Source organism: Trichosurus vulpecula, chromosome 4 (genome assembly GCF_011100635.1).
Source record: "Trichosurus vulpecula isolate mTriVul1 chromosome 4, mTriVul1.pri, whole genome shotgun sequence".
Lineage (NCBI taxonomy): Eukaryota > Metazoa > Chordata > Mammalia > Diprotodontia > Phalangeridae > Trichosurus > Trichosurus vulpecula.
In genome coordinates, this window is record NC_050576.1 from 63,921,919 (window position 1) to 63,946,846 (window position 24,928).

Consider the following 24,928-nt stretch of genomic DNA (forward strand, 5'->3'; position numbering starts at 1 on the left):
ATGATGCCCAGATTGCCAACAGTCCACCTTTAAGAGCTGAACAGAATCCTTATCATAGTCTAGTCAAGTCAAGGTTGGAGGATGCAACCAAACCTGTTCCTAATCCCATCCATTGTAGCCCAAGGATATTTTAATATGAGAGGAAACACAAATGGCCTCATATTAAACAGAGGCATGGGTAATATGATGACCTTTTTACTTTATTTGTTCTCTTCTTTGGCCTACAGTAATCATTTGATTCTTTCCTTATTATCTATAAAGTTATCTCTTGCCACAAAGCACCTAGGTAGACAAACTAAAAACAGATGGTACACTCCAACACACAAAGTCTTGAAGGCAAGTAGGTTAGTGATGTTTTAGTTTGGGATATAGATTTGATTTGTAAATGGATAGTTTCTACATTTCCCCGTTAGATTTCTCATCCTTTGAGGATGGCAACTGACTCACTGAACATGATTTTTTAACCTTATTTCCAAGTCTAAAGTTCTGGGGAGAAAAGTGCATACATAAATCAGCATGCTACAATATAGAAAGAGGACTGAATTTGGAGTCAGAAGTTGTTTGGTCATTTTTCAGTCATGTCTGACTTTGTGAAACCATTTGGGGTTTTCTTGGCAAAGATACTAGAGTATCTAAAGTACCAGAGTTTGCCATTTCCTTCTCCGGCTCGTTTTACAGATGAGGAAACTGAGGCAAATAGGGTGAAGTGACTTGCACAGGGTCACACAGCTGTGTTCTTCCCACCTTCATCATCTTGAGCTATATCACTGACCCTTCTTCCTAAAGTACAGTAAGTACTGAGGTAGCCAAGTCCAAGTGTCTTGGTGACATTGTCATTAGCTACAAAAATGAAACCTTATAAAAAGAAACATTTTTGTTTCACGACTCCAGTCCTTTCAGTTCCATTTTCACATCCTCTCAGTATGATGCGACTAAGTTGGATCTAAAGCCAATCTCTCTGAAGGTTTGTAATTTTTCTAGATGCTTTTTCTTGTTACATGAGGTGACGATGTTTATAATTCTCATCAGGCTGAGGGGCGTAGCAGCAAAGTACAACACCAGTTGGGAGTACGAATTCATTTGCAAAAATGAGCAGAATGACATAAGACTAACTGCTTCCTTGTGAAGGTAGTTTCTGGGTCCCTTCCACTTCCTTGTTGTGGCAATAACTTTGTACGTGGTTACACTTCTCTAGTAAAAGGTGCTAGAATAACTATATTTACTTTTGCCAAGTTCATGTTTTTTCAGGTTTGACATCATGTTTAAACAGCTCAGAAAGTCTTTTTATAATTACGATGCAACACCTTGTTTTTATCCTTTCTTATAAGATCCTAGGAGTAAGAGTTAGACGAGGCCTTTAAAGATTATCTAGGCTGGTGTTTCCAAATTCTTATTTTGCTCAAAGCATAATATTATTATTCGCTATGAGGAACCCCCAGCACACTCTGGGAGAGTTGGAAGACATGCATGGATTGCAAGCATAAATCCCACATAATTCAGTGAGATTCATGTATATGCATGCAATTTACAAGTGAGCTCCATACAAATGAGAGAGTCAGCAAAATCACTGTGATGCTGTACATGAAGCCTTTGGCAATCACTGATCTAGTCTATGTGGTCTTAACTACTCAGTTATGGACATAGCTGTCCTTAACATAACCACATAGTTGCAGTTGTTGTATCCACCGTTCTTTTGGCTTTGGCTTTTTCACTCTGTATTAGTCTAGTTAATTCTTCCCATAGTTCCTTGAAATCTTCAAGATTTTCATTTCTTATAGCGTATAAATATAGTTGAATGTTATTGTACCATAATAATACTAGATTTCATTTCTACTTATTTTTCAAAATTTCCATTTATATCCTTGGCCTTTGGTTCCTTCATATTAATTTCATATCTATAAAATGCCCATATCTATAAAATGCTTTCTTCGTTGATTACTTAAATCTGCACTGTACTTGGTGAGTATCCTAAAAAAATAGTAAGGCCAAATAACAGGAGTATAGATCAATAAAACAAATAAGATATATGTGATCAAGAGGCAAAATCCAAGAGCACAAGGTAATGGTGCATGGGGTGGGGAGAAAAAGGGTTGTTACTGTTTGAAAACAACTTGGAGAAATCTGGAAAGCAGAAAAAATAAGACGACCACCATCTCATACAGGAAAGTGTAAGGTTATACCTTCTGTAGTTGTAGAGAGAAGAAAAAAATAATAACAAAACAATAGGTCTACAAAGAACAAAATAGATCATTTTAATTATAGAAAAGTAAAAATATTTTTACCTGTATTAGATAGAAAGATATAAACAGATAGACACACAGATAAAATTTAAACTCTTTGGAACTGAGCAAATTCAGTTCAGGAAGAATTTGAAGGAAAATTGGGGGGAGATATGAATTAAACATCTTAATTAAAAATCAGACGTTCAAAATACGTAAAGAAGTAAATCTCTGAGACTAGGACTTATTTGTCAATGTACAGGAAGTGAAAGGATATGGCTAGTTTGTTAAAAAGACATGTAAATTGGCAACAACTATATTAAAAATACTATGAAAGCACTAATAATCAGGGAATTCCAAATTTTAAAAATACTGAAATAATTGATTGACAAGTATGGGGCCAGTTTTCAGATAAGACATATAGGTTGCTTGAGATGTATAATTGTGAGAAAACTTCTTGCATCAATCTTTAGATCTGACCAGGTTTCTGATCAGCATAACCTAAGCAGCAGATAGAGGTGGTAGAGGTGGTTCAGCTTCCCAGCCACAAAGCGCTAGGTTCAAACAATGCAATAACATTTTCTCACAATTCCGATAATTGAATGAAATTTTCTCACAAGATAGAAATGGGACAAGACCTATAACTGAATAGAAGGGAAACTGAGCTAGCTCCAGAATTGAGTCACAAGATGGAGTCAGTGTGATTCACTCAATTCTGACATCTGTTCTAGATGTTCTCAGCCCCTCAATTCCCTCACTATGCTATAAAAATGGTATATGTAATAAATAGAGAGAAGCATGGAAAGATCTACATGAACTGATACACAGTGAAATAAGCAGAAGAAAGTGATATAACACAGTAACTACAATAAAATAAATTAAAAAAACTAGCCACCAAAAAAATCAAAGTTAACTATAACAAAGTTATAAAGATTAAGCAGGACTCACCTGAAGAGATACTAAAGGAAACCCTGTAATAGGAGGGCAGAGTTTATAATCTCAAAGAGGATCATAAACATGTCTGAAAGGTTCGGAACCGCCGGATATAAGAAACTCTCAAAGTAGAAGGCAGAAGAATCAAAACATTTATTTAGGCTCCACAGTAACCAACCCATGAACCAGAAGCCCCATTTTGATATGTTGATCAAAATCTTCCAGGCCCAATAAGTACGCCTTGCAAGAGTAACCAGGAGGCTACAGAGAAGCATGATTGCGTAAAGCAAAATCATGCTTCCCCCTCGATGGTAATAAGATTACCCACTGGCCTGAAGTCTTTGTTCAGCTTCCTCCCGTAGATCAGCTCTGCTACTGGCAGCTCCTGCCTCAGCTGTGTCTGTGTCTGTAACTGAAGCTGCAACTGTAACTGACGATGTAACTGTCGCTGTAACTGACGATGTAACTGTCGCTGGCTCCAACCGGAAAAGGAAAAAGAGATCTTCAAGCTGTCCTCTCCCCTCTTATAGAGTTTTTGACATCATCAAGCACCGCCCGAATGACCAGGGCTGATTGGTTCTTGAGTTGGCCCCTCCCCCTAGCATAGACATTAACACCTCCCCTCAGCCAGCCCCATGACTCATCACAAAGGAAGCTCTGGTCCTGCCCCGGAAGAGCAAGCACCAGCATCCAGGGAAGCTCAATGAGGTAAGCTGAGTCATTCAAAGAAAACAAAGGCCATTCTGGTTACACTCCACCCCTTGTTATAGGATACATAATCTAATCAGCCATGTATCCTAGAACATACATTGTGATCCAATTACAAAGGAAACTAAAACATATCATTCATTATAAAGCAAAACATATCATTCAGTGACATTCCCAAACATTGGTTTACGATTCAAATGTGATCCACCCCTAGGTCCCAGCAAGATAATCTCTTCAATCAATCATCCCCAAAATAATTATTAATAATTCAAATGTCCACCCCTAAGGGGTAAAGGATGTAAGTGTAACCAGAATGGCCTTTGTTTTCTTTGAATGACTCAGCTTACCTCATTGAGCTTCCCTGGATGCTGGTGCTTGCTCTTCCGGGGCAGGACCAGAGCTTCCTTTGTGATGAGTCATGGGGCTGGCTGAGGGGAGGTGTTAATGTCTATGCTAGGGGGAGGGGCCAACTCAAGAACCAATCAGCCCTGGTCATTCGGGCGGTGCTTGATGATGTCAAAAACTCTATAAGAGGGGAGAGGACAGCTTGAAGATTCTTCTTTTCCTTTTCCGGTTGGAGCCAGCGACAGTTACATCGTCAGTTACAGCGACAGTTACATTGTCAGTTACAGTTGCAGCTTCAGTTACAGACACAGACACAGCTGAGGCAGGAGCTGCCAGTAGCAGAGCTGATCTACGGGAGGAAGCTGAACAAAGACTTCAGGCCAGTGGGTAATCTTATTACCATCGAGGGGGAAGCATGATTTTGCTTTACGCAATCATGCTTCTCTGTAGCCTCCTGGTTACTCTTGCAAGGCGTACTTATTGGGCCTGGAAGATTTTGATCAACATATCAAAATGGGGCTTCTGGTTCATGGGTTGGTTACTGTGGAGCCTAAATAAATGTTTTGATTCTTCTGCCTTCTACTTTGAGAGTTTCTTATATCCGGCGGTTCCGAACCTTTCAGACATGTTTATGATCGTCTTTGAGATTATAAACTCTGCCCTCCTATTACATTTGGCGTCACGAACAGGATCGCTAGGTATAAGATCTCTATTTAGAAGCAGAACAATTTCAGAGGAAGAGATGAATATCCCAGGATGGGAGGATCCATTTTATTCCTCCCTAGCAAAAGAATTGGCTAAAAAAGCTGGACCCTGTGAAAACTGGGAACCAAGGCTACGGAGAGGAGATCCTAGGGATTTGGAAAAGTGTTTACGAGAAGTTGGGATTCAGTCAGGGGCATCACTATCTAGGCAAAGCTGGATAGTGTTATCAGCCTACCGGCTAGTATACGAAAGATTGAGATTAAGTGAAAGACATGGGGGCACTCCTACCCCACAGGAAGAAGAGGAATCTCAGATAGCAGGAGACCAAACTGACTCAAATGAGAACTTTTCTATTAATGTGGCTAAGAGCAACAGGAGACCAAAAAAGCCCAGAGTGCATTTCAACCCAGCCCAGAAAGAGCCTGACTGCCTGCTTCGTCCTAGCCATGGTGGCAGAGGAAGTGAGTGGGGAGAGAATGAGACAATGTTAGGGGCTGAGGCACAAAACACTACTGGGGTTCAGGATGTGCCTCACACAGAGAATAGGAGATGGTTAAATGATCAGACAAGGGCTCGACCCATACAAAGGAGGAAGACAGAAACCCGAGGTGAAGATTCAGTTACAAGGGAAATTCAGGAAGATTTCTCACCGCAAGAGGTCACAGATATTTTGAGTAGATTCAGCCAAAGAATAGGAGAACCATTGATATCTTGGATGGTAAGACTCAGTGATCAAGGGGCCGGTGGAATATCAGTAGATGGGACAGACTGCATGAGATTCATAGGTATCAGCCATGATCCTCTAGTTCAACAAGCTTTTAGGGAACATCATCAGCAAGGAGATGGTGATAGCAGGACTACTCTGTTGGCATTAGCCGCTGTGGGATGCAATAAGAGATATGCTACTGATTCTATGTGGCCCACTGAGCACAGACCCTGGTATTCACTTAGAGATTGTATCATGAGACTAAAGGAGGAGGTAATGAAGACTGCCATTATGACAGGAACTGCAGACAAATATTACAATGATTCAATGGAACTGCCTCATAGGAATTTAATAATTAGGACAGCTCCCCCTGCTTATAAACAACTAATTTTGAATTTATTACTTGGAGAAGTAGGGAGCCGTCTTACAACAGTGATAAATAAGATTTTACAGTTACATGACTTAGGTGACTGGGGAGGGGATAGATCTCCTCGAGAGAGAAGGGTGAATAACCAGCAAACTTGGCGCCAAAGGAGAGTAACAAGGAAAGAAATGTTTACTGCTTTATTGAGAGCAGGAGTAGGTTTTGAAATGATAGATGGAATTCCAACCAATGAATTATATAGAATGTACAGAGATAAAGGCCTTGATAACAGGAGAGATAGGGAAATCAGAACTGCTCCTGCAAATGCTACAGATGTTGAACCTTCATACCCAAGTGAATCACATGAAAGGGAATACTAGGGAACAGGCCAGGCCCCAGCCCAAATTAAGGAAATACACAGGCTGGATTGCAGACCTCACATTAACTTGACCATATATTGGAAAAATGGGTCAAGTACGGTAACTGAGGCATTAATAGATACTGGGGCCGAGGCCACCCTTATTTATGGAAATCCAGACAAGTTCAGCCATGGAACTCCTATTACCATCACAGGACTAGGAGGGACTGAAATATCAGCCAGGCAAGTTAAATTAATGATGAAAATTGGACGGTTGCCCAAGAAAGAATATAGTGTGGTTATTGTGCCTATTCCTGAATACATCATTGGAATAGACATTTTGAAGGGTATGACCTTAAATTTACCTGAAGGGAAATACCAATTTGCTGTGAGGAAAATAGGCATTAATGCAGTCTTAGTGGGGAAAATCAAGATGGATCCAATCACTTTGCCCGAACCTTCTGAAGTAATTACTTTGAGGCAATATCGTGTGCCAGGTGGGCAAGATGAAATTGCCAACACTATAAGAGAATGTGTTGAGGCAGGAGTGTTAGTCCCTACAACTACTCAATGGAACAACCCTGTCTGGCCAGTCCGAAAATCAGATGGAACATGGAGGATGACAGTAGATTATAGACAGCTGAACAAAGTGACTCCTCCCTTGTATGCTGCTGTCCCAGACACGGTTACTTTAATAGAGAGAATACAAAAACGTGAAGGGACTTGGTATGCAGTTATTGATTTGGCCAATGCCTTCTTTACAATCCCAATAGACCCCAAGCAATGGAATCAGTTTGCTTTTACTTGGCAAGGCCGACAGTATACATTTACACGCCTGCCGCAAGGATATATTCATAGCCCAACTATTTGCCACAGGATTGTAGCTGAACATTTGGATGAATTAAAGTTACCTGGTGTACAGCTTACACATTACATAGATGACATCATGATACAGGGAAAGAATATAAAGGAGGTGGAGGAGAGTTTAGTATTATTAATTGACCATATGAAAAGCAAAGGATGGGAAATCAACCCCGCAAAGGTTCAAGGGCCAGCTCAAACTGTAAAATTCTTGGGGATACAGTGGAATAGAGGACTGCGAGAAATCCTCCCACAAGCTCGACAAAAAATCCAGGATTTTCCCACCCCTACCAATAAGAAAGAGGCCCAAAAGTTCATAGGGCTGTTTGGTTATTGGAGACACCACATCCCACATTTGGGACAGATTTTAAAACCCTTGTATAAAGTCACCAGAAAGAAATATGAATTTGACTGGGGACTTGAACAAAGTAGAGCTTTTGAGGAAGCAAAGGCTGCTATTCAATTAGCTCTAGACTTATGGCCTATGCAAAATGGGCCAGTGGAGTTACAAGTGACTGTACAAGATGACTATGCAAATTGGAGTCTGTGGCAAAAACAACAAAGCCGAAGTGTACCTTTAGGCTTTTGGTCAAGGAAACTGCCCTCATCTGGAGTGCAATATACACCTTTTGAGAAGCAGCTGTTAGCTGCATATTGGGCTTTAGTAGAAACTGAGCAACTAACTCTGGGTCATGAAGTGGTATTAAGGCCTGGAATTCCAATTATGACTTGGGTAATGAGTACCCCAGCTTCTCACAGAATTGGACATGCACAAGAGGCAAGCATAATCAAATGGAAGTGGTATATTCAGAATAGGTCCAGAGCAGGCAAAAATGGAGTTTCTGCTCTACATGAATCTGTGGCGAACATTGATACTGAGAGCAATGAAAAGCCCCTTGAATCTAAGCAACAGATGGTACCATCCTTAGTGAAATGGAATAATGGATATGACGGACTAAATGAAGAACAGAAGAAACATGCTTGGTTTACTGATGGGACAGCAAAATATTTAGGACAGAAGAGACATTGGAAAGCAGTAGCCTATAACCCCTGTACAAGGAGAACTCTGGAAAGTTCTGGGATAGGTGGAAGTAGCCAATATGCTGAACTGATGGCAGTGCATCAGGCCATCAGAGCAGAGAAAGGAGGACAGTGTCATATATTTACTGACTCGTGGGCGGTAGCTAATGGATTAGCTACGTGGATGCCTATATGGAGGAATCAGAATTGGGAGATTCATGGCAAACAAGTTTGGGGTAAAGAGTTATGGGAAAATATATGGGACATGTCTTTGGTTACAGATCTGTCAGTTTTTCATGTTGATGCTCATGCAACCCTGACCACACCAGAACGTGAGTACAATGCACATGCGGATCGACTAGCAAAGATTGCTACTGAATGTATTGTCCCTACTCCGACTCCAACTGATGACCCAGCCTTAGCAAGATGGGTCCACCAGACTGCTGGCCATTTAGGGGTCCAGGCCACCCATCGATGGGCACAGGATCGAGGTATCAGTATTTCTCATGCGTTGTTAAAACAAATAACAGAGGAGTGTTGTATATGCCAATTAGAAAAAGAACGAACTCTTCCTAGGATAGTTACTGGAGAAATAGCAAGGGGAAAAGTTCCAGCCCAAATTTGGCAGATAGATTATATTGGCCCACTACCCCAGGATAAAGGATGTAAATATGTATGTACGTGTGTTGACACCTATTCAGGTGTACTAGTGGCTTGTCCTTATAAAGACGCAACTCAGAAAAACACCTGTAAAACTCTAGATATTGTAAGTTTATATTATGGAACCCCAATGCAGATTCAAAGTGACAATGGGTCACATTTCAAGGGCAAAGAAGTGAAAAGATATTGTGTGTTGAATAATATAGAATGGATATATCATATTCCATATTACCCACAAGCATCTGGGCTAATTGAAAGAATGAATGGATTGTTGAAAGAACAGCTGAGAAAATTAAGCTCAAATAATTCATATCGACATTGGAAGGATAATTTGTCTATTGCCTTACGTAATTTGAATAATAGACCCTTAGGGGGGAGTACACCTCTAGCCAGAATGATGACCCCAAATCTGCAGATCAGAGAACAGCAAACATGTGAGATCCAAAACATTGAATTTTGGACTGTAAGGGAAGATGTCCCACTACCAAGTCCAGGAACACCTGGTTCAGCAGGATATGATTTACATTGTATAGAGAATTTTAGGTTAAATAGGAAAGAGATAAGAAAAACCCCTACTGGAGTATGTATGAGAATCCCCAAGAATCATCTTGGACGGATATTACCTAAACCAGGATTAGCGGCTCAAGGAATACATGTATTGGCTGGAGTGATAGATTCTAATTATCAAAAAGAAATTGTTGTGACACTCCAGAATATGGGTAAAAAACCTGTACAATTTTGTAGAAATGATAGGATGGTTCAAGTCATTATTATCCCCTGTGAAAAAATACCCTTTGTGAAAACTGACCCTCCTCCCAAAATAACTACTAGAGGGGCAAAAGGGTCTTGCTCCATTGATAGAATAAAGTCAGGAGCTAAGGTATGGGTAAAACGGAAGCCAGATGATATTCCAAAGGCTGCAGAAGTTATAGCCCATGGGAAGGACAACACTGTAACAGTTGTTTATTCAGGGGAAAATAATTACCAAATCGTACCCCTGAACCATATATTTTACCGTGAATAGGTTATAATAATAGATTCACAGACTATTCTTTTTGTCCTTTGTTTTGGCTAACCTTGTTGCTAGTTTTGTTTCCTTCAGGCTTAAGCACCCTGCACTTTCCGGTGACTGCCTAAGCACGTAGCATTCTTGGAATTCCTGCCAGCTCGTTAAAGAAATGACCTCTGGAATGGGACTTTTTGGGGGCAGGGCCATCTCTACATCCAATTTCAGCATGAAGAAGCTATGGAAAATGAGACCTTCACCCCTCACCCCAAGATTTTGAGCCCCAATCGTTCAAGGGGGGTGGAAATGATGATAGTGTTCTGTTTACTTATTTTGTGTTATCCTTGCTGTGTTGTTTTATTGTTATGATATTATTGATCCTATGTAATGGATACAAGGATTTAGGGGTGGACATTTGAATTATTAATAATTATTTTGGGGATGATTGATTGAAGAGATTATCTTGCTGGGACCTAGGGGTGGATCACATTTGAATCGTAAACCAATATTTAGGAATGTCACCAAATGATATGTTTTGCTTTATAATGAATGATATGTTTTAGTTTCCTTTGTAATTGAATCACAATGTATGTTCTAGGATACATGGCTGATTAGATTATGTATCCTATAACAAGGGGTGGAGTGTAACCAGAATGGCCTTTGTTTTCTTTGAATGACTCAGCTTGCCTCATTGAGCCTCTGGACACTGTGGCTTGCTCTTCCGGGGCAGGAGGCCCGGGGAGCATGCCGGGAAGCAGACAACTTCCTGTGTGATGAGTCATGGGGCTGGCTGAGGGGAGGTGTTAATGTCTATGCTAGGGGGAGGGGCCAACTCAGGAACCAATCGGCCCTGGTCATTCGGGCGGAGCTTGATGATGTCAAAAACCCTATAAGAGGGGAGAGGACAGCTTGAAGATTCTTCTTTTCCTTTTCCGGTTGGAGCCAGCGACAGTTACATCGTCAGTTACAGCGACCGTTACATCGTCAGTTACAGTTGCAGCTTCAGTTACAGACACAGACACAGCTGAGGCAGGAGCTGCCAGTAGCAGAGCTGATCTACGGGAGGAAGCTGAACAAAGACTTCAGGCCAGTGGGTAATCTTATTACCATCGAGGGGGAAGCATGATTTTGCTTTACGCAATCATGTTTCTCTGTAGCCTCCTGGTTACTCTTTCAAGGCGTACTTATTGGGCCTGGAAGATTTTGATCAACATATCAAAATGGGGCTTCTGGTTCATGGGTTGGTTACTGTGGAGCCTAAATAAATGTTTTGATTCTTCTGCCTTCTACTTTGAGAGTTTCTTATATCCGGCGGTTCCGAACCTTTCAGACATGTTTATGATCCTCTTTGAGATTATAAACTCTGCCCTCCTGATACAAACCCTTAACCTGCTCCTTTATGGAAAGTCCACAGGTGTTACATATTGCAATTGTCTTCAATGTATTCAATAAATTGAGCTCATTTTCCTCCCTTTCTAAAAGGGGTCTTTGTTATATGAGATAGTTTTCTGGGAGGCGTAGGAGGATGGATACTTGTGATAACTATAATGATGAAACAGAAGATATCAATAAAAACTTATTCTAAAACATGAAAATTAAAGTCCATATTTTTTCCTTTTCATTAATATGTGTTAACTACAAGACCAGAAAATGACAGGTCCTGTTGGTCACAATAAATATTAGGACACGTTGTAAACTTCTTATTGGAAGCTGTGGGGCAGCTAGGTGGTACAGTGGATAGAGTGCCAGGAAGACATCTTTCTGAGTTCAAATCTAGCCTCAGAAACTTACTAGCTGAGTGACCCTGGGCAAGTCACTTAACTCATTTGCTTCAGTTGCCTGAAATGACAAATCACTCTAGTATCTTTGCCAAGAAAACCCCCAGTGGGGTCATGAAGAGTTAGACACAACTGAACAACAAAAAGGCAGGGGCTGAGTGGGTATGTTGGAAGAACAGATGTCAGAATGTGTCAATCATTTTTTAAAAATCAAATTAATGCTTTCTTACATGTTAAGGAGAAATTTTTCCGCTTCCTATGCTTTTTTCTTTTTAATATAGGTATTAAATTTTATCAAAGTCTTGTTTTGAATATTTTGATACAGTAATGCTATAAAATAATTTTAGTGTTAATATGAATTATTATTCTAATCATTAATATTTAAATGATCCTTGAATTTGTGGTATATTCTTCCTTGATCATAATGAATACATATATATACACTATATAAATATCCATCTATAATCTATTTGATGGCTAGGATGTAAACACATATGTATATATGTGCATACACATGTATATGTATGTGTATATATCTATAGCTCTCTATGGTATAGATCTGATTTTATTGGTATAAACAATTTCAAGCGAGAAAGCTCCCTCTACCAATGCAGATGAGCAACTATTCTATAATTCAGAGGCCAATTGAGTTGCCAATGGCAGAAAGAGGTTAAGTGATTTATCCAGGGTTATACAGCCAGGATATGTCAGAAATTGGACTTGGACTCAGGTCTTCCAAAGGTCAACTCTTTATATATGCTGTCTCTTTGCTAGTGCTAGAGATAAATTCTGACCTACGATTTCTTTGGTGTGAGGGTAGCCCTTCTACCAGTGTAGATTTGTAAATCTTCTTCAAAGTACAGTTCTCAGAGAGTTACCTTGGGACTGCAAGGTTAGGTCACTTGCCCAGTGTCAGAGGGGGAGATGAACCTAAGTCTTTCTAATACTCATTACACCACACTGTACACTTTCCTCCTCCACCCTTTACATATAACCATCGGTACCAGTATTTTGGGGTCAATATTCATTAATGATATTGGTCCAGAGTTCTCTTTCACTACCTTATTTTTCCCTGTTTAGGGGATTATAATAATATTTGTTTTATAAAAGAATTGAGTTGAGAACGATCATCTCTATTTCTTTAAAAAAATTATATAGCATTTAAATTGTCATTTAAATGTGCTAGAATTAATCAATATTTTTAACTGGTCCTGGGTAAACTGTCCTCCTTAACAAAGACAGTGGAACCACCACACTTGAATCCTAACACCAGAGTCCCTGGAGCGCTTAAAGGGGGAAGCAGAGATAATAATAAAGAGAACAAAGATTGGGGAAATGGCCAGATTGGCCCAAGCATGTATAGATGAGAGAGAAACAGAGAGTGAGAGAAACACACACAGAGAGACAGACAGAAAAAGAAACAGGGGGGAAGGGGGTGGAGAGAGACATAGAGAGAGAGACAGAGAGAGACATACACACAGAGAAAGAGAGAGCCAGAGAGAGAAATAGAAATAGAGAGACAGAGAGACAGAGCCAGAGAGACAGAGAGAGACACAGAGAAGTGAAGTCAATATATTGCTGGCCTTTAGGCCAGGAAGACCTTGGTTCATGTCTCACCTCAGATGTATGCTGAATATGTCAGCCTCTAAATGTCCCTTACTCTCTTAGTACTCTAGGCAACTCTCCTAAAACTCTAAGTTACAGCGAAGATGCTGACCTGCCTTGATAGAAGGTGTTTTTTTCATTCAGTAGTCCCCTATGCCAATAAATCAAAGGTCCAGTTCCTATACCTTCTATAAGTCATGTTTCAATTTTCCCTGTTTTCTTTTTTTGAAAGTTTCTTTTTCTATTGCAAATTTGACAAACATCAACAAACATGAACTTTTCCATATACAAAGAACAGAAAGAAGATTGTATGGGACACTGTGAAGCTCTATTATGTACAACTTTTTAAAAGTACATATTCCATTTAATATAGTACTTCCAACACTGCCCTGTTTGTCTGGGTACCCTTCTGAACCTCCCCCTGTTCTCTTCTGTGTATTTTTATTTATTTATTTTTCCCAACAATTATTTTATTATTTAATATTTTAGTTTTCAACATTGATTTCCACAAGATTTTGAGTTACAAATTTTCTCCCCATTTCTACCCTCCCTCCCCCACTCCAAGATGACATATATTCTGATTGCCTCATTCCCTAGTTAGTCCTCCCTTCTTTCACCCCACTCCTCCTCATCCCCTTCCCCCTTACTTTCATGTAGGGAGGGATAGATTTCTATGCCCCATTCCCTATATATCTTCTTTCTTAGCTGTATGCAAAAAAATTTTTTTAGCATCTGCTTTTAAAACTTTGAGTTCCAAATTCTCTCCCCTCTTCCCTTCCCACCCACCCTCCCTAGGAAGGCAAGCAATTCAACATAGGCCACACATGTATCATTATGTAAAACACTTCCACAATACTCATGTTGTTGAAGACTAACTATATTTCTCTCCAACCTATCCTGTCCCCCTTTATTCAATTTTCTGCCTTGACCCTGTCCCTTTTCAAAAGTGTTTGCTTGTGATTACCTCCTCCCCCTATCTGCCCTCCCTTCTATCATCCCCCCACTTTTTTATCCCCTTCCCTTTACTTTCCTGTGGAATAAGATACCCATTTGAGTGTGTACATTATTCCCTCCTCAAGTTGAATCTGATGAGAGTAAGATTGAGTCATTCCCCCTCACCTGCCCCCTCTTCACTTCCAACAGAACTGCTTTTTCTTGCCACTTTTACGTGAGTTAATTTACCCCATTCTATCTTTCCCTTTCTCCCTCTCTCAATATATTCCTCTGTCACCCCCTAAATTTATTTCATCTTTTTAGATCTCACCCCTTCATATTCAACTCACCCTGTCCCCTCTGTCTATATATATATATATATATATATATATATATATATATATACATATATATATATGTATATATATATATGTATATATATATATATATGTATGTATACACACACACACATATATGCATATTCCCTTCAACTACTCTAATACTGAGAAAGGTCCCATGAATTACATACATCATGTTTCCATGTAGTAAGGTAAACAAAGCAGTTCAACTTTAGTAAGTCCCTTATGAATTCTCTTTCTTGTTTACTCTTTCATGATTCTCTTGATTTTTGTATTTGAAAGGCAAATTTTCTATTCAGTTCTGGTCTTTTCATTGAGAAAGCTCGAAAATCCTCTATTTTATTGACAATCCATATTTTGCCTTGGAGCATGATACTCAGTTTTGCTGGGTAGATGATTCTAGGTTTTAATCCTAGCTCCTTTGACCTCCTGAATATCATATTCCAAGCTCTTTGATCCCTTAAGGTAGAAGCTGCTAGATCTTGTGTTATCCTGATTGTGTTTTCACAATACTCAAATTGTTTCTTTCTAGCTGCTTGCATTATTTTTTGCTTGACCTGGAAACTCTGGACTTTGGTGACAATATTCCCAGGAGTTTTCTTTTTGGGATCTTTTTCAAGAGGCGATTGGTGGATTCTTTCAATTTCTATTTTACCCTCTGGCTCTAGAATATCAGGGCAGTTCTCCTTGATAATTTCTTGAAAGATGATATCTAGGCTCTTTTTTGGATCGTGGCTTTCAGGTAGTTCAATAATTTTTAAAATTATCTCTCTTGGATCTATTCTCCAGGTCAGTGTTTCCAATAAGATATTTCACATTGTCTTCCATTTTTTATTCCTGTGGTTCTGTTTTATAATATCTTGATTTCTCATAAAGTCACTAGCTTCCACTTGCTCCAGTCTAATTTTTAAGGTGGCATTTTCTTCAGTGGTCTTTTGGAATTCCTTTTCCATTTGGTTAATTCTGCCTTTCAAGGCATTCTTCTCCTCATTGGCTTTTTGGAGCTCTTTTGACATTTTGGTTACTCTGTTCTTTAGGGGGTTATTTTCTTCAGTAATTTTTGGGTCTCCTTTAGCAAATCTTTGACTTGTTTTTCATGGTTTTCTTGCATGATTCTCATTTCTCTTCCCAATTTTACCTCTATTTCTCTTACTTGCTTTTCCAAATCCTTTTTGAGCTCTTCCATGGCCTGAGACTAATTCATATTTTTCTTGGAGGCTTTTGATGTAGGCTCTTTGACTTTGTTGACTTCTTCTGGCTGTGTGTTTAGATCTTCTTTGTCACCAAAAAAGGAATCTAGAGATTAAGTTTGAGTCTGCATTTGAGTCTGAGTTCGTTTTCACTGCCTGTTCATGTTCCCAGCAAATTACTTGACCCTTGAGCTTTTTGTCAGGATAAGACTGCTTGTAAAGTAGAGAGTACTTTGTCCCAAGCTTTAGGGTCCAAGCACTGCTTTTTTCAGAGCTACTTCTATTCCACCATCATCACAGGCTCTGTCACCACAGAGCTCCTCCTCCCCCAAGAACTGCCAAACAGGACCGTAATACAGATCCAAGCAGGACACAGCAAGAGAATCTGCCTTCATGCCCACAAAGCCCTCCTTGTATTCCTGCTCTGATCAGCTGCTAGATTCCTCCCACTGTGTGAACCAGGGACTTGGGAAACCACTGACACTGTAGCTCTGGAAGCAGCCTCAGGAGTTTCCTGCTGCTGACACTGCCAAAGCTGCACCACCTCCACCACCCCCAGGGCTGGAGATCAGACTGCCCTGAACTTGATTCCACAGTTTCCCTCTAACCTGCTCTTTGGTGTTTGTGGGTTGAGAAGTCTGGTAACTGCCACAGCTCACTGATTCATGGCCCCAAGGTCTTTTCTGGCTGGCTGACTCTGGGTCTGGTCTGTCCTGATGTGGCCCATTCTGGGCTGCGCTCTGTTCCCAGCACCATGCGATAGACCCTTCTTGGCAACCATCCAGGCTCTCCTGGGCTGGAAACCTGTTTCCCTCTGCTATTTGGTGGGTTCCACAGCTCTAGAATTTGTTCAGAGCCATTATTTACAGGTGTTTGGAGGGATTTGGGGGACAGCTTAAGCAAGTCCCTGCTTTCCAGCTGCCATCTTGGCTCTGCCCCCAGAGCTACTTCTACATAGCAAGTCCTGCCACAGTAGCACTCCCTCTCCCCCAAGAACCACCACCTCTGACAACGACCCAGATCCAAGCAGGCTCTGCACTCCTGCTCTGATCTGCTGCTTAATTCCTCCCACAGGGTGGGCCTGGGGCTGGACACAACCTCAGCTATAGCTCTGGAAGCAGCCCCAGAGCTGTGCCACTTCTGCACCCCAGGGCTAGGGCCAACCGCAAACTCCTTTAACTCAGTCCCAGCAGATTTTCCCACTAACCTTCTCTGTTGTCTTTGGTGTTTGTGGGTTGAGAAGTCTGGTAACTGCCACAGCTCACTGATTCAGGGCCCTACAGCCTGTTCCGCCCAGCTTCTGGTCTGGTTGGTCCTTATGCTGCCCATGCTGGGTTGCGCCCTGTTCCCAGCTCCATGTGGTAGACCCTTCCCAGTCACCCTCCAGGCTTTCCTGGGCTGGAGCCCTGCTTCCGTCTGCTATTTTATGGGTTCTGCAGCTCTAAAATTTGTTCAGAGCCATTTTTACAGGTGTTTGGAGGGATTTGGGGGAGAGCTTAAGTGAGTCCCTGCTTTCCAGCCACCATCTTGGCTTGCCCCCCCCCCCCCATGTTTTCTTTTGATGGGTTAATAACATGTGATTTGAACTGGGGTGCCTTGATTAGTGAACTTTTTTTTTCTTTCAAATGTTTCTAAATTCCTCATCATTTGTGAAACTGGAGTTTTACTGCAATGTATTTGGGTGAGTTAAATCTGATGGCTTTAGGGGGGATCAATCAGTAGTTTTTCTTTTGATCTTAGTAGATACAGAAAATGTTCTTGAGAAACTTCAAGAAAAAATGTCATTGGAATTTTTTTGTTGCATTTTTGGAGGTAATCTGAGGATCTATAGGTTATCATCTGCTTTCTAGTTCCATCATCTTCCCTTGTAAAATTTCCAGACCTGTCAGTTAAATGACCCTTTTATGTTTCTTTGCTGCATTTCTGCCACTTCTGCCAATTTGCCTTCCAGTCTGAGAACTGCATTTCCCACTGATTCCATTCCTCTATTCAGATTTTCCATCTCTTCCCCACCCCCACATTGTTGACTTTGGTTATTAATCTGTCTTGTTCTATTTTTACTGATGATAAGCCTCTCACACAAATGCTCACTATTAATCAATGCCAGGTCTTTATTTATGGACATCAAGTTCTTCTTCATTTCCTTTATCAAATTTGATGGATCTTGTGCTAGGTCTAGCTTTGTTTTTTGGGTTGTTTCATAAGTTATTTCTTTTTGCTTTTGGCAAATTCTCTTCAGTATCTTTTAATCCGTAATATTTGTTCACTGTGTCAGAGGGTTCTTTTTTTCCTCCTTCTTTCTCATTCCTTTATGCCTTACTGTTTGTTATCCAAGATATTATTTCCTTTTGAAATTCTTTGGTTACTGCCTTTATTTTCTCTTTTCTTTCCTTTTTTATGTAAAAGTATTTTTAAATTTTTTCATGTTAGATTATAGATTAGGAACTGGAATCTTTAAAAACCTCTCATTCCTTCATTTTTCTTATTTGACTAGTTTGTATGTCAAAAGTTTCAAACAGTTACATTAGTACTTACAGACGGTGCAAAAGCTATATGATCTTTAGTCCCCTCTGCTACCCCTTCCCACCATTATCATGAAAGCAAAAGAGGCTACTAGTGACTTAGGAACATTTCAAAACATTTTTCTCCGTTCATGTATTTTAAGTATGAACAAAAAAATCCATGACAATTTGGGTCATATTTTATTAGAGTTCAACATCTTTATTTGGGCTGACTTTCCTAATTAAGTATACAATCTAGCACAGAATTATTTTGTATTTTAAAATGCTCTTTGCACATTGATTTTGTGGAAAGTTATCATTTTATGTTTATCATTTTTAATAGATAATAAAATCTGATGGACAGAAATAGAATCTCTTTTACCAGATCTTATTTATAATATAAAACCTATTTTTACAAAGACTTATTTTTCTTTAAATACCCTCATATAGCCCAATGTTCAATAAAATCCTAAATCATAAATTACTTGGGAAATAATTCTATTTTCAACAAGAAGTAATAGGGAAACTCAAAGGCAGTTTGGCAGAAATTAGATGTAGGCCAGCCCCTTACAGAGTATACTGCAAAAAAGTTCAAAATAACTATACAACCTTAAAATAAAATGTCTTATTATAAATATGAAAAAAAGCAAAAGAGAACAAAATTAGATACCTTTTGCAGTTATGCCTAGGAAGAGAATTCCTAACTAAGCAAAGGATAAAGTTGATTATAAAAGATAAAATAGTTCATTTAAAATGCATAAAGTTATGAAGCTTTTGTATAAACAAAATTAATGAAGTGATAATAAGAGGGGGAAGTGTCACCTGGAGAAAAAATGCCTGCATCAAATATCTCTGATAAGGGTCTGATATCTAAGATGCAAAGAGAATTAGAGCCATTTTCAATAGGTAGTAGTTCAGTAGGTAGCTAGGTGTTACAGTGGATAGAGCACCAGGCCTGGAGTCAGGAGGACTCATCTTCCTGAGTTAAAATCCAACCTCAGACACTTACTAGCTGTGTGACCCTGGGCAAGTCACTTCACCCCGTTTGCCTCAGTTTCCTCATGTATAAAATGAGCTGAGAAGGAAATGGCAAATCACTTCAGTATTTTTGCCAAGAAAACCCCAAGTGGGGTCACAAAGAATCCATCATGACTGAAAACGACTAAAAAAATGGTCAAAGGATATAAACAGTTCTCAAAAGAAGTGCAAACTAGTAACAACCACATGAAAGATTTCCTCAAGAGGAATACAAATCAAAGCAACTCTGAAGTTTCACCTCCCACTCAGACAATTAGGAAAGATGACAAAAGATGGAAATAGTACTGAATGAGTTATGGAAAGACAATCACACTAAAATACTTCTGATGGAACTGCAAATTAGTCTGTTCTGGAAAGCAATTTGGAATTATACGAAAAAAGTGAATAAAATGTCTGTAACCTCTGTCCCAGAGATCCCACTGTTCAGTATACAGCCCAAAGGGGTCAAAGACAGAGAGATCCTGTCTATAGTTAAATAGCCATAGCAACTGACCTGGTATGCTAACAAAGAACTGGAGACAAAGAAAATGAGCACTGATTTGGGGAATGACTATGCCGTAGTATCAGAATGCAATGGAATATTAAGGTACCCTAAGAAATAATAATTCTAAGGAATTCTATCATAGAAGTATGGGAAGACATACAAACTGATATAAAGTGAATTAAAGAGAACTCCCCCCCCAAATGAATAAAACCCACCACAATAAACAAAGAAGAAAAAAGTGAAAAGTACAGTATAATTATAATGAACAAATTTGGCTCCAGAGAAGAGTTGAGAAAGTGCCCTCTATTCCTTCTTTGCAGAGGTGAGGGACTAAAGGTATAGAATAGGACATACACTGTCAGGTATGATTAATACGTTGCTTGGTGTTGCTGAACTATGCAGTTTTTTCCTTTTAAAAATTCTTTGTTGCAAAGGTTGACAAGGAATACATATATTCAGAAATACCAAAAAAAAGCAAAAATATTTTAAACCAAAAAAAAGTTTGTCAAAATTGTGGATTCAAATCCCTTCAGATAGAAGTGTTCAATAAACCCCCAAATATAAATTACTTAGGAAAAAACTCCTCATTTGAAAAAAAAATGACTGGGAAAATTGGAAAGTAATCCAGCAGAAAGAAGGCTCGCACCAAAATCTTATAGTATATTCCTTTTAGAATTTCTGGGCTCTCTATGACCTCTATGCTTAACTCACTGTAACTTGTAATTATATACATGCTTGCTCATCTCCATAGTAGCTTGTAAGCTTTATGAGGGGAGTGGTAGAAGGGAATGGTTGTGTCATTTTCACCTCAATATCTCCAGAATGAAGAACAGTATCCTATATATAATAGGCATTTAATAAATATTTGTTTTGATGAAAATGAAATGTCAGGAAAAAATTCTAAAGAATAGCCTCAGACATGAAAAAGAAAGCATTCTTCATATATTAACATGTAAAGCAGTTCAAAGACAGAGGGGTTTATTGCCAGTCACATTTGCTGAGCAGAAATAAAAAAGAGAAGAGGAAGAATTCAGAACAAAACATGAGAGGTGGATGAAGACAGTTCCTTCGGGGCCTTCAGCTATCATTTTTTCTTTTCTTTCCTCAGACTGGTTCATTTGCTAGACAGATCCAGGGGATCTAAGGGACTTCGAATGCAGCCCCCTAAAATTTTGTTGGAATGCCGCTCCCTAAAATTGTTCAAAGCAGTATGCAGGTTGGCAGTTAGAAATTAACAGGAGTTAAATAGTACTTTCTAAACTAAAGTTAGATGGAGGTATGGGATTAAAAGATATAGATGGGTGATTTAGCCACGGTATTATCAAAATTCCAAATTGCTTTCCAGAATGGTTGTAAAACTTCACTAACAATGCATTAGCATGTCTGTCTTTCCATAATCCTGCCACCATTTACTATTCCCATCTTTTCTCATTTTTACCAATTTGCTGGGTATGAGATAAAACCTTAGGTTTTTTATGTGTATTTCTCTTATTATTAGTGATATCGCACATTCTTTCATATGGTTGTTAGTAGTTCTTTTCAGAAGTTTGTATTATTTATCACTTATCTACTGAGTAATGAATTTCAGTCTTATGCATTTCTGTTGATTGTCTGTGTACCTTAGATGAAAAATTCTTACTAGTGATATTTTATAACAAAATTTTTTCCCCAGTCTACCATTTCCCTTTCTTTTCCTAGGTACATTAATTTTGTTTATGTAAAAGCCTTTCAATTTCATGTAATCAAAATTAAATACTATCTTTTGCAATTGCCTCCGTCCATTCCTGGGTAAGAATTCATTCTTTACCAATAGATGTAAAAAATCATACGAGTTGCTTTTTTTCTGATATTTATGGCATTAATATACAGCTTGCATATCCATATTGAATTTATTGTAGAGTATATTATAAGGTGTTGGTGTAAGCCTTCTTTCTGCTGTACTACTTTCCAGTTTTCCCAGTGATTTTTTTCCAAATGAGTTCTTTTCTAAGTACTATATATATGTTTTGGGGTTTATTGGACACTGGGTTATAGAGTTCCATTATTTCTTATTCTTCCTTATTTAGTCTGTTTCATTAATCTACTTTTCTATTTTTTAGAGACTAGTACCTAATGGTTTTGATGACCGATGCTTTATAATGAGTTTGATGACGGGAAGGACCTATTCCCCCTTCCTTTCTCCTTTTTTCACTATTTTTCATGATATAATAGATCTTTTGTTTTCTCAAATGAGTTTTTATCATTATTTTATCTAACTCTGTAAAGTATACTGTTGGAAATTGGATTGCTATCATTAAATGTGCCAATTAACTCTGGTAGAATTGTTATTTGTGTTAAGGTGATATAACCTAGCCATGAGAACTGAACATTCCTCTACTTGTTTTGGTTCCTTATTTCTTTAAGGAGTTATTTTTGTAACTGAATCTATTCAAGTATTGAGGGTCTTTTTGTAGACTGACTCCTAAATATTTGAGGTATTTCATAGCTATCTTGAATGGGATTTCCCTTTCAGTTATCCCCTCTTGGATTTTGTAACTATTACATAGAATTCCTATTGATTTTTATGAATTTGTTTCATAACCTTCAACTTTGCTAAAGTTATTAGTTTTTTCTATTACTTCCTTTGTTATTTCAATAGGATTTTCTAAGTGAACCATCAAGGCAATAGCAAATAGGCATCTAGCCCAGTGACTGAAAAGGCATACAAGCACCTAGCTGTCTTTTCTATTTTAATTTCACCAACACTCTCTGCTTTGAGTGAGTGGTTTGCAGCTATAGCCAGTAAGGTGGCCTCTTGGCTTTCTGGCAAGCATAATTAATTCTTCCAATACCCTCTGAGCCATCCCAACGCAAATTGTGCTGTGGGCCAGCAGGCTTATTCAGTTTTTCATCTTCATGACATTGATGTTCATAACAAAGCACCATGAGAAAAGTACAGTTTTGAGATTTACTACTTTTAAAAAAAAATAGGAGCAGGTCTCTCCTGGGATTGGATGCTGGGTCTGGTCTTTTTGTCTTCAGTGTCTACTTTCAAGGATTCATCTCCTTGGCTAGCCCCTCTTTCTCACATTATTCCTATGGCTTTTGGGGCTCCCACTGTTTAGGTTTTTGGCTCTGAACTTCCAAGAAAATGTGTGAGCTCTCTTTCTCTCACCCCTCCACCTGCATGACTCCCACTGTGTCTATGTATCATGAAGCAGGTGTAATTTTCAGCAAATGCCTCATCCATTAAATAATGTTCCTTGAGACTCTTGGGACTCATAAATAACAGTGTACAATTGACTATTTACAAAATTTAAAAAGCATTTTTATTTTTTGGAAGGGATTCAATGAAATGTCTCATGTAAGAAAAAAAGGAGGAGTCTCCAGGAACAGAAGACACAATAACAAATTTAGGTGTAGGAGAGATTAGAAAGATTTACAATCCATGAACTTCAACTGAGGAAACCCACATTTCCTTGGAGCATCCCAAAGTTAAAAATCTTTATTAGCAAGGTTAAATTAACTGCTTTGGCCTTTTCTTCTCCTTTTGCAGAAACAAGGTCATTGTTCCCATGATGTTGAACCACTCCTCTTTCTACTTTTATTTCACGGTTAAGTTTTCCAAAGAACCTCATTTTCTCCCCTCCTGGTTCTAAATGAGAAAGGATTCACAGAAGGCTTTTGTGGGAACAGCAAGCTTTGTCTCTTGCTGACATTGATAATACAAATTATTGTTGGTTTTCCCCCCAGGTTTTGAATTAAATACATAATGGCATAAATATCCCAGGATGAGGTGACACACAGGAAGAAGATTTCGATTAGGATTGGGGAAGATATATAGTATGGTGGAAAGGTATTAGCTTTAGAATTCAAGTTCTTCAAGTCTAACAATCAATTAGATCAGAGTTTTCTCATCGGTAAAAGAGAGGATTGATCTAGAATGGTTCTGAAGTGTTGTTCGGGGACCCCTGTGGGTCCCCCAAGACAATTTCTGGGATTCATGAGGTAAACATTTTTCATAATACGCGAAGATATTATCATTTATAAAATGGTAAATATCAATAGATAAGCATAGATAAGTGAACTATCAAGGCATCAGCTCTTTGTGGGGTCCTCAACAACTTTTAAGAGTGTAAAGGGGACATGAGATCAAAGACTTTGAGAACTACTGGTCCCGGTGACCTTTGAGATCTCTTCCAACTATGGATCTATGATCCTAAGTTTCTTTGTTATTAATTTAGGGAGAGGCAGAAATGGGACCATTTATTAGCGTTGTGAGAATCAAGATGACCAAAGAAGGAAAAGTCATTAAGTTGATGAGATAGGGCTTATAGGCAACTAAATGGTGCATATCAAGTGCTGAACCTGGAGTCAGGAAGACTTGAATTCAAATCATGCTTCAGACACTTAGTAGCTGTGTGACCCTGGATGAGTCACTTAACCTGTCTTCCTCAGTTTCCTCATCTGTAAAATGGGGATAATAATACAACTTACCTACCAGAGTTGTTATGAGAATGAAAAGAGATAATATTTCTAACGCACTTTGCAAATCTTAAAGCTTTGTATAAATGCCAGCTATTATTACAAGAAATCACAAACTAAAAGAAAACTCCATGCTCACTCAGTCAGATCATATGTGAAGGGTAGGAAAATACATTGTTGTTGTTGAGTCATTTCAGTCATGCCCACCTCTGTGACCCCATTTGGGGTTTTCTTGGCAAAGATACTGGAGTGGTTTGCCATTGCCTTCCCCAGCTCATTTTATAGTTGAGGAACTGAGGCAAACAGGGTGAAGTGCCTTAGCCAGGAAAACACATACTAGCAAGCATGCTAATTCTGTCAAGATTTAACTACCAAGCCCAGGCTCTTCTTATCTCACTTGATGTATATCAGAGCACATTCCTTGTGTCCTCTAGACCTCAGCTCCCTGAGTCACTAACTCTGAGGGTAAGGATAAGCTTGTATTTACAAGGTCCTTATCTGGATTCTTATCTTCAGCTTTCTCAAAAAAAATTATTTTAGAATTTAAAAAAATGGTTTTTATCCAAAGGTGATTCACCTCCCCTCCTCTTCCTGTGCCCCTGAAAGTCTGATTCAAAGCCATAGTAGCTATTTTAGCTTTTGGAGGAATAAGGAAGAAGGTGGGCATCCATCTCCTGAGGGAAGCCCTCTT